Source organism: Chiloscyllium plagiosum, chromosome 6 (assembly GCF_004010195.1).
Source record: "Chiloscyllium plagiosum isolate BGI_BamShark_2017 chromosome 6, ASM401019v2, whole genome shotgun sequence".
Lineage (NCBI taxonomy): Eukaryota > Metazoa > Chordata > Chondrichthyes > Orectolobiformes > Hemiscylliidae > Chiloscyllium > Chiloscyllium plagiosum.
The window spans coordinates 60,616,200-60,626,252 of NC_057715.1; the positions used below are offsets into that span (position 1 = coordinate 60,616,200).

At 39.2% G+C, this 10,053-nt stretch overlaps 1 long non-coding RNA gene across 1 annotated transcript in view; it reads left to right on the forward strand.

Annotated features, from left to right (window-relative positions):
* The first annotated feature begins 2,920 nt into the window (after positions 1-2,920).
* The window catches only part of LOC122550621, a 397,125-nt gene continuing 389,992 nt past the window's right edge, over positions 2,921-10,053 (forward strand). Inside the window, exon 1 of the long non-coding RNA XR_006311901.1 lies at positions 2,921-2,989. This is a non-coding gene — a long non-coding RNA (uncharacterized LOC122550621). The remainder of the gene's footprint in view (positions 2,990-10,053) is intronic.

Consider the following 10,053-nt stretch of genomic DNA (forward strand, 5'->3'; position numbering starts at 1 on the left):
TGATTAGGGACCAAATGTTGGGATTTGGTAAGAGGAATGGCCAAGGTGTTAAATTAATCATTTTGTATCTGCTTTTACCTCAAAGGCATGTAATAGATAAAGAAACTGAATTACCAGAAGTGTTTAAAACTGATTAGGAGGAGGCTTTGGATGAAGTGTTGAACTGTGATTCAAGAAGGCAGCTCATTACTGTCTCCTAAAGATCAACTTGGGATGGGCAATAATGCTGGTCCAACCAGCAAGCCCACATTCCATAAATGAATAAAAAAAGTTGTTAAGGCTCCCTGATTGATGAGATTGCATCCAAGGATGTTGAAGGAAGTGAGAATGGAAATTATTGAGCAGTAGGCAATTATCTTTCAATCTTAGGATTTGAGGGATAGTGGAGGCAGGTACCAGAGGATTAGAAAATTACAAACATTAGACCCTTGTTCAATAAAAGTTGTATGGACTAGCCTAGCAGATCAGTCAGCTTAATTTATAGAACCAATTATTTGGAATAGAATGAACAGTTACAGAATTATAGAGACATAGTGATGTATAGCACAGAAACAGACCTTTCGGTCCAAATTGTCCATGCCTCTCCCTGTAGCTCAAACTCTCCAACGTTTCTGATCTTTTCTGAACCTTTTCAAGTTTAACAACATATTTCCTATTAGCAAGAAAACCAGAACTAGATACAGTAACTGAGAAAATGTGGCTTGATAAGTGTCAGCATAGATTTGTTCAGGGAAAACTGGTTGGAATTAACCTGCCAGAGTAATTGAAGAGGTAACAGAAGTAGGTGTTGAGGGCAAGGTTCTATTGTGATGTACTTGGACCTCAAAAGGTATTTAATACAATTCCAAACAACGGACTTGAGGAAATCTATAGGTCATGGAATAAAAGGGATAATAGCAAAAAGGATACAAAATTGGCTGAGGAATAAGAAACAGCGAGTTATTGTTAATGTTTTTCAGACTGGATAAAATGCTTGCTATGTGGTTCCCCAGGGATTGGTTTTAGGACCCTTGTTTTTTTTTATTTCCTAAAAGACATAGAACTTGGTGTGTAGAGGATAATTTCAAAGTTTGAGGACAACACAAAACTTGAAAGAACTGTACATTATGATGGGGACAATGTAGAATTTCAAAACATCTTAATGAACGGGGCGGATAGATTTGCAACTGTGGTAGAGTAGGTCACTTCAGCTGGAACCCGCCCGCTTCATCTCTGTTTATCATTTCTTCCTTTTTTCTCTCTCCCCTTTTTCTCTTGTTGTTTATTTTCTTCTTTCCTTCATTCTCGGCCTCAGCGTGGACCCGGTGAAACATCGTCTTGGTCTGATTGGGCCCATGGTGGTCTCTTTCAGCCTGGCGTAGTGGTTCCTCAGCACGGTATCTCCGCATATGGGTAGATCCTTCCAGGGCATGTTCCAGAGGCAGCAGGAGGATTTCGGGGAGGTGACCACTATAGCAGCACCAATGTGGAAAGAGTGAGTGGTGAGGGAGGTCCCCCAGTATCTGCTGCGGCTGCATCGAGGACAGGCAGCTGATGTCTCCCAGAGAGTGAGATATACGAAGGACTCATCAAAGACTGTCGAACTTTGAATTTTATTCCTTTTTTTCTAGTTTACATAATGAAGGTCTTTAATGTTAACCTTATTTCTTTATTTTTCTACTCATTCTATGAACATAATGCTTAAAGTTTTAACTTTGTTTCTTTTACTACTTTGTACCTAAGTTTTTTGTAACTAGGTACCTTCATACCTAAGGTGGCGCTGTGTGTGGCGACATTATGCACTTTTTACTGTGCTCTTGTCCTTCTGTACTTGAGCACGTGATATTAAAATCTAAAAAAAATGCAGTTTGATGCAGAGGTATCAGTTGATGTACCTTAATACAGAAAAGCATGATGAGAAAGTATAAAATTAAAGGTACTACTTTATTCTAACAGAAACATTTGAACATACATGTATATGTCATTAAAGGTGATAGAACAGGTAGAAAGAGCTGCTCATACAGTTTCATTACTAGGGACATAGAGTATATCAACAGAAGGTTATGATGAATTTATATCCAACACAAGTTATACCTCAGCTGGAGTGTCATAAATGTTTTGAGAGAGTTTTGGGAAGGATATGAATTTGTTGGATAGAGTATAGAAAAGATTTTTGATACTGATACTGATTCTGGGAATGAAACATTCCAAGTTATAATTAAAGATTGGAGAAGTTGTAACTGTTTGCTTTGAAGCTGAGAAGGCTAGGACGAGATTTGATAAGAATTTGCAAGATCATAAGGGCTCTGTACAAAGTGGTTATCGAGAAAGTGTTTCCAATCCCAAACAAGACAGTACAGTTTTAAAATGTTTTGCCAAAGAAACAAACATGACATGAGAAAAACAACCTTTTGTACAACAAACAAACATGTATGGAATGCACTGTCTGGAAGTGTGGAGTAGGCACGTACAATTGAAGCATGTAAGAGTGCATTAGTTGATTGTATAAATTGAAACAACAGGGTAATTTGAAAAATGCAGGAGATTGGCACAAAGTTAAAATGCTCAGAGAGCCAGTGCAGACACATTGGGCCAAATGGTCACCTTTAGCACCATAACAGTTCTGTGATTCTGTGAAGTATGAACCAACCATAGGATAATGTAAGGTTTGACGTCCATTAAATACAATAATAATGTTAGAATTGCATCTGAACCCACCATTAGGAAATGGAAGTATTCTCTCCTACAACTAACCGAGCACCATGTTTCCTGCCATTGTGCTTTCTGTAAAATCTCTCCCTTGTCTTCGTCTGGAAAAACAAACACTGATATTTACCCAATCAGAATGCTTTCCTTTAATTTCTTGGCTGAATGGGTAATAAGCTGTTAAAACTTTTATAATGTTCTCATTCTGTAATACATTTTTTCCTTTTAATAGGTTCATGATGCCAAGTGCAAACAGTTCAATACAAAGCTACAACTGATGGATACAGTCAAGGATTGAATATTGGTAAGTGAGATAACATGATATTTTTATGCTATTTTAAATTGCAATGTTGCAAAAGTCAGGGGTATGTGCTCGTGTTTGATATCAACATAGATTGATGCACTAGCTTACAATTTCTCTGTAATTTAGTATAATATATTAAAGTCTTTGCATGCAGTCAAATTCATACATTAACTGGTATTAACTTCAATATTCAAACCACTCAGACTGAATGGATATCCTTGAGGATTGTTAGGACCTTTAATAAAATATAACAATGGTATTTAAACAAATATCTGGTGGAAATGAGTCACACAATTCTGTTCATTATTCAGCTTGATTGAAGAGATGTTTAAGTGTGATAAATTTACATGAAAATTATCCAGATATTTCATAACTCCAGTGATGAGTCAGTTTGGCTGAATTAACAACAATAACAGATTCTCAGAGGCAAATGCAGAACAAATGGGAGGTTTTACAGAGTTCAAAAAAGTTCCGTTCACCCCCCTGCTTGAGGAATACAAAACTCATTGACATTCCTGTCAATGGGGTATTTGTACCATGTCCTGCAACCTCTACAGTTGTTGTTAGTAAATTTGTTAAAATGGCTTCAGTTCTGATATTGATCTCTAGCAGATTTACTGGGCAGATAATGAATCTAAAAGTAAGTGAAAATTGATGATTTGCCACTTTATGAACAGGGCTTTTCACATTTATTACATTTTCAATGGTGTCTACAATGTTTTGCTGCCCTTCCCCATTTTATTATTTTGCGTAAATGAATTCATCTGTTTCCATTTTCTCTTAATTTGGTATCAGCATGAAGAAGTTGACCTCTCCAGTGAATCATACTTGTACTCTCCCTGAGGAAATATGGCTTGTAACCAAACCAGATGATTTGATTATGAGGAAAAAACAAAATTTCTGGGAATTCACTGTCATATTCCTATTATTTTGTGACATTATGCCTGGGAGAAAAATGCCAAACTAAAACTGGACATTTTTTTAATTGTGATTACATACTTCAATTATTAGCAGAAATCTCCATAGAACATTAAAGCACAGTACAAACACTTCGGCCCCCGACATTGCGCCGACCTGTGAAACCAACATAGAGCCCATCTAACCTACACTATTCCATTATCATCCCTATGTTTATCCAATGACTATTTAAATGCTCTTAATGTTGGTGAGTCCACTACTGTTGCAGGCAGTGTGTTCCATGCCCTTACTACTCTCTGAGTAAAGAAACTACCTCTGTCCTATATCTATCACCCCTCAATGTAAAGCTATGTCACCTCGTGTTAGCCGCCACTATCCGAAGACAAAGGCTCTCACTGTCCAACCAATCTCATCTCTGATCATTTTGTATGTCTCTATTAAAACACCTCTCAACCTTCTTCTCTCTAATGAAAACAGCCTCACGTCCCTCACCTTTCCTTGTAAGACCTTCCCTCCGTACCAGGCAACATCCTGGTAAATTTTGTCTGCACCCTTTTGAATGCTTCCACATCCTTCCTATGATGCAGCGACCAGAATTTCATGCAATACTCCAAGTGCAGCTGCACCAGAGTTTTGTACACCTGCAATATGACGTCATGGCTCTGAAACTTAATCGCTCTAAGAATAAAACCTAACACACCATATGCTTTCTTAACAACCCTATCAACCCGGGTGGCAACTTTCAGGGATCTATGTACATGGACACCGAGATCTCTCTGTTCATCTACACTACCAAGAATCTTCGCCCAGTACTCTTTAATCCTGTTGCTCCTTCAAAAGTGAATCACCTCACACTTTTCCGCTTGAAATTCCATTTGCCAACTCTGCAGCTTATCCATGTCCCTCTGTAACCTGCAACATCCTTCCGCACTGTCCACAACTCCCCCAACTTTAGTGTCATCCACAAATTTACTAACCCATCCATCTACGCCCTCATCTAGATCATTTGTAAAAATGACAAACAGCAGTTGTCCCAGAACAGATCCTTGTGGTGCACCACTAGTAACTGAACTCCAGGATGAACATTTCCCATCAACCACCACCCTCTGTCTTCTTACAGCTAGCCAATTTTTGATCTAAACCTTTACATCACCCTCAATCCCATGCCTCCATGTTTTCTGCAATAGCCTACAATAGGGAACTTTATCAAACACTTTACTGAAATCCATATACAGCACAGCAATCACTTTACCCTCATCCATCTGTTTGGTCATCTTCTCAAAGAACTTACTAAGGTTTGTGAGGCACGATCTACCCTCACAAAACTGTATTGACTATCCCTAATCAAATTATTCCTTTCTAGATGACTATAAATTCTCTCTCTTATAAACCTTTCCCACACTTTACCCACAACATAAGTAAGGCTCCCTGATCTAAAATTACCAAGGTTGTCTCTGTTGATGTTTGCTTTGTTCCACAAATCTGGACGACACAAGTTTTCTGTACAACATCAGTAGCTTTATTACCGGACAGCCAGCGAGAGAATCAAAGCATCTCTAAAATAAAAACACTGACTGCAGATGCTGGAAACCAGATTCTGGATTAGTGGTGCTGGAAGAGCACAGCAGTTCAGGCAGCATCCAAGGAGCAGCGAAATCGACGTTTCGGGCAATGACTCTTCCTCACGAATCTCTGCCTTACACCCAGAGACAGTATATTTTATAGAAATTGAACAAAGACTTATCAGTCACATGAATGATTGTCATCACACAATTTAAAGTAGGTAATTATGAATTTACAAAACCTGATGAATGTCGATGTCCTGTAACAATGTGTGAATGAGCTATAGAAACCAATTATCATATCTTCCATGATTATGTGTTGATGGATAGAAATTAAAGCAGAAAGATTTTTTCTGCTACAAATGGGGAACTCACATACCTATGCTTATATGGAGGAGAGGTAAATGGGGTATTCACATACCTATATTAATATGGAGGGAAGTGACTGGGGATTCACATACCTATGCTAATATGGAGGGTAAGTAAGACAGTGGGAGAAGGAGGCAGTTAACTGGGTTGGGGCCAGTGCTATTATTCCTGCCTGGAAAAGACAAAGGTCTTGTCCAGGCTTACTTGCGTGGAATGGGAGAATCCACATGCGTGGATTGAAAGAGTACAGGGTTGCAGTTGCTGTTGCAGTAAGTCCTTTGATGGTGGGATTTTTAACCCTAAAGTCCCCAATGTGCCCTGAAAGAGAAATAAAGCATGGAAATGGCCCTTCTGTGACATTTTAATTTCTCATCTCTACTCCCCTTCTTGAATAAGGGGACAACATTTGCTATCCTCTAGTCTTCTGGCATTATTCCTGTCAACAATGACACAAAGCTCTGCAATCTCATCCCTGGCTTCCCAGAGAATCGAGGATAAATCTCATCTGGCCCGGGGACTTATCTATTTTCATACTTTCCAGAATTGCTAACACCTCCTCCTTCTGAAACTCGATCCCGCCTAGTCTAATAGCCTGTATCTCAGTATTCTCCACGAGAACATTTTTTTTCCCTGCGTGAATATTGACGAAAAATATTCATTTAGCGTCTGTCTTATCTCTTTGGTCTCCATGAACAACTTTTCACTACTGTCCTTGGCTGGCCCTAATCTTACTCCAGTCATTCTTTTATTCCTGACATACCTATAGAAAGCTTTAGGATTTTCCTTGATCCTACCTGCCAAAGACTTCTCATGTCCTCTTCTGGCTCATTTTAGTTCTGTCTTTCGGTCCTTCCTAGCTAACCTGTAACTCTCAAGTGCCCTATTTGAGCCTTCATGTTTCATCTTTACATAAGCCTCCTTCTTCCTCTTGACAAGAGATACAACTTCTTTAGTAAACCACAGCTCCCTCATTTGTCCACTTCCTCCCTGTCAGACAGGTACATGCTTATCAAGGATACGCACTAGCTGTTCCTTGAACAAGCTGTACATTTCAATTGTGCCCACCCCCTGCAGGTTCCTTCCCCATCCTATGCATCCTAAATCTTGTCTAATCACCTCATAATTTCCATTCCCCCAGCTACAACATTTGCCCTGCGGTATATAACTATCCCTTTCCATCGCTAAAGTAAACGTAACCAAATTGTGGTCACTATCACCAACGTGCTCACCTACCTTCAAATCTAATATCTGGCCTAGTTCATTACCCAGTACCAAATCCAATGTGTCTCACCTATATCAGGAATACACACTATATCAGGAATTCCCCCTCACACATTGGACAAAAACTGACCCATCTAAAGTACTCAAATTATAGCCTTTTCCAATATTTGGCAAGTTAAAGTCCCCATAACAATTACCCTGTTACTTTCACTCTTATCCAGAATTATCTTTGCAATCCTTTCCTCTACATCTCTGGAACTATTCAGAGGCCTGTGTATATTGTGATGATGCTGTTTTTTAAAAGATAACTTTGTCCTTTTTTTTACAAGAGGTTGTAAGTCAGAGGTGTCAAACTGGCTACTCTGACTTGTGAGACCTTTAGGTTCTTTTAAAAGTTGGAACAATGAAAGCAGCCTCAATTGGTGTGGCCAGTTCTCACAGATTCAGATTTATGGGTTTTGGTTTTCTCAGTAGCTTCAGAAGTTATTTGAGATCTCAACAGAGTTGGAAGCTTTGGTGAATGTCTCTTGGCTGTTACACTGCCTGAAGCTTCTCTTGATGCTTCCTCCTGGATTGGAGAACTGCATCTGTGGCTGTGTTTACCTTTTTGCCAGGGAGTGTGTTTATGGGATGTTATTATATTGGAACAGTTAATTAGTAGTAAGCACGGTATCTGTTATTTGATAACGTTTTCCGATAGCTAAGTTATTCTAAATTCCTCTTTCTTTTGTTTGTATTTAACTATAGCATTTAAATAAATTGTGTTTTGTTTAACATTGAATAGTTTGACCAGTCGCATCATATCTGGAACACAACTTCACATCTACCTTTAAAATAAGAAAATGTTATGGTCTAGACTACCTTCTTAAAATATACTATTCTCGCCTTAAGCACATTCAATAGTGGACCATTCATAAATGGTGTGGTGAGTTTCTCGATGAGCAGTACCAAATTGACAATTAAGGGAGATTATTACTTGTCACATGTTTTGTTAATGGCTGAAACCACCTTATTAATATTCAGTTTTGAGTAATTCTGAAAGATAGGATTTATGTGCATTCGGAGAGGCAAGGAATGATTAGAGTAGTGAGTATGGTTTTGAGTGATATCGTATCTCACAAATTTGATTGAGCTTTTTTGAGGAAGTAACCGTAAGGATTGATGAGGGTAACATGGTAAACATTGTTTTATTTGAACTTTAAGAAAGCCTTTTGGAAGAATCCACATGGCAGAGTATTTAGTAAAGTTAGATCACATAGGATTAAGGGTGAGCTTGCCGGTTAGATACCAGATTAGCTTTCTGGAAGGAGACAGAGTATGGTGGTGGAGGACTGTCTTTTGGACTGGAGACCTGTGAGTAGTGGTGTTGTACAAGGATTAGTACTTGTTCCACTTTTGTTTGTCATTTATAGAAATGATTTGGATGAGAAAATAAGAGGCTTGGTTAGTAACATGTGGATGACACCAAAATTGGTAGCATGCTGAACAGTGAAAGTCATTTAACATTACAAAGAGATCTTGATCAACTGGGTCAGTGGGCTGTGGAGTGGCAGGTGAAGCTTATTTTGGATAAATGCAAGTGTATTGCATTTTGGTAAAACCAATAAGGACAGGGCCTTGAAAAGTGTTATAGAACTGAGAGACCCAGGGGTTTAGGTACATAGTTCTTTGGAATTTACACCACAAGTAGACAAGATGGTTAAGAAGGCATTTTGCATGCTTGTCTTCATTGCTCAGACCTTTGAGTATCAGAGTTGGGATGTCATATTAAGGTCGTACAGGACATTGGTGAGGCCTCTTCTGGAGTATTGTGTGCAGTTCTGGTCACCCTGTTATAGGAAGGATATTATTAAACTGGAGGTCAGAAAAATTGTACCAGAATGTTGCTAGAAATGAAGGATTTGCATTATAAAAATAGGCTGGATAGGCACAGACATTTTTCACTGGAGTGTAGGAGTTTGAGGAGTGACCTTGTAGAGGTTTATAAAATCATGAAGGGCATTGATAAAGTGAATAGCAAATGTCTTTTCCCAAAGGTGGGAAATTTCAAAATTAGAGGGCATATTTTTAAGGTGAGAAAAGAAAGATTTAAAAAGGACATGAGGGGCAACTTTTTTACACAGACAAAGGTTACTGTGTGGAATGAACTGCCTGGGCTGTGGTGGATGCAGGTAGTTACAATAGTTCAAAAGACAATTGGATAAGCACATGAATAGCAAAGGTTTGTAATGTAATGGGCCAAATACAGGTAGGTGTGACTAATGTAGTTTGGGAACCTGGTCAGTGTGGAGTAGTTGGACCTAAGGGTCTGTTTCTATGCTCTATGGCTCTTGTTTTCGACCTTACTAAACTCACAAAACAAGTTACATTTTGCAAAACTTTAACAGGGAAATCAGAGCTGATATCTGGTGGAGTGACTGCAGCACCCTGGTGTGCTCTGCACAATTACAGCAGGCAGTGAGATGATTTGAAAACTGGCTGAATGAAAACAATCTTCCAATGGGAGGGTGATACTGGGGAGGTGACAGTTGTCATTATCCAATACAAAGCTAAGCTTCATTGGAGCTCTACAGGCCAGGTAAAACTTCATGAACACCATTTTCCAGTACACAAGAGATGGGTGCATCAAACCTTAAAATGGGAGTCATGCCAGAATTTGATTTGCATTGTTCAACCACTTCAGCCTCTATTAGTTTTGTTTGTGATCATGCGTGCTGTCTGTTTGGATTCATCCAATTGTTTGCCTGTATGTGATGATCTCCTGCTTAACAATAATAAGCTGTGGGCCCACGGCAGTTAATGTGGATGGGCTAGTGCTGACTTAAAGAGTGTTCAGATGGGATGCTGGAAAAACACAGCAGACCAGGCAACATCCGAGGAGCAGGAGAATCGACATTTCGGGCATAAGCCCTTCTTCAGGAATGAGGCTGGTGTGCCAAGCGGGCTGAGATAAAAGGTGGGGGGAGTGAATTTTGGGGAGGGGCACTGGGAATA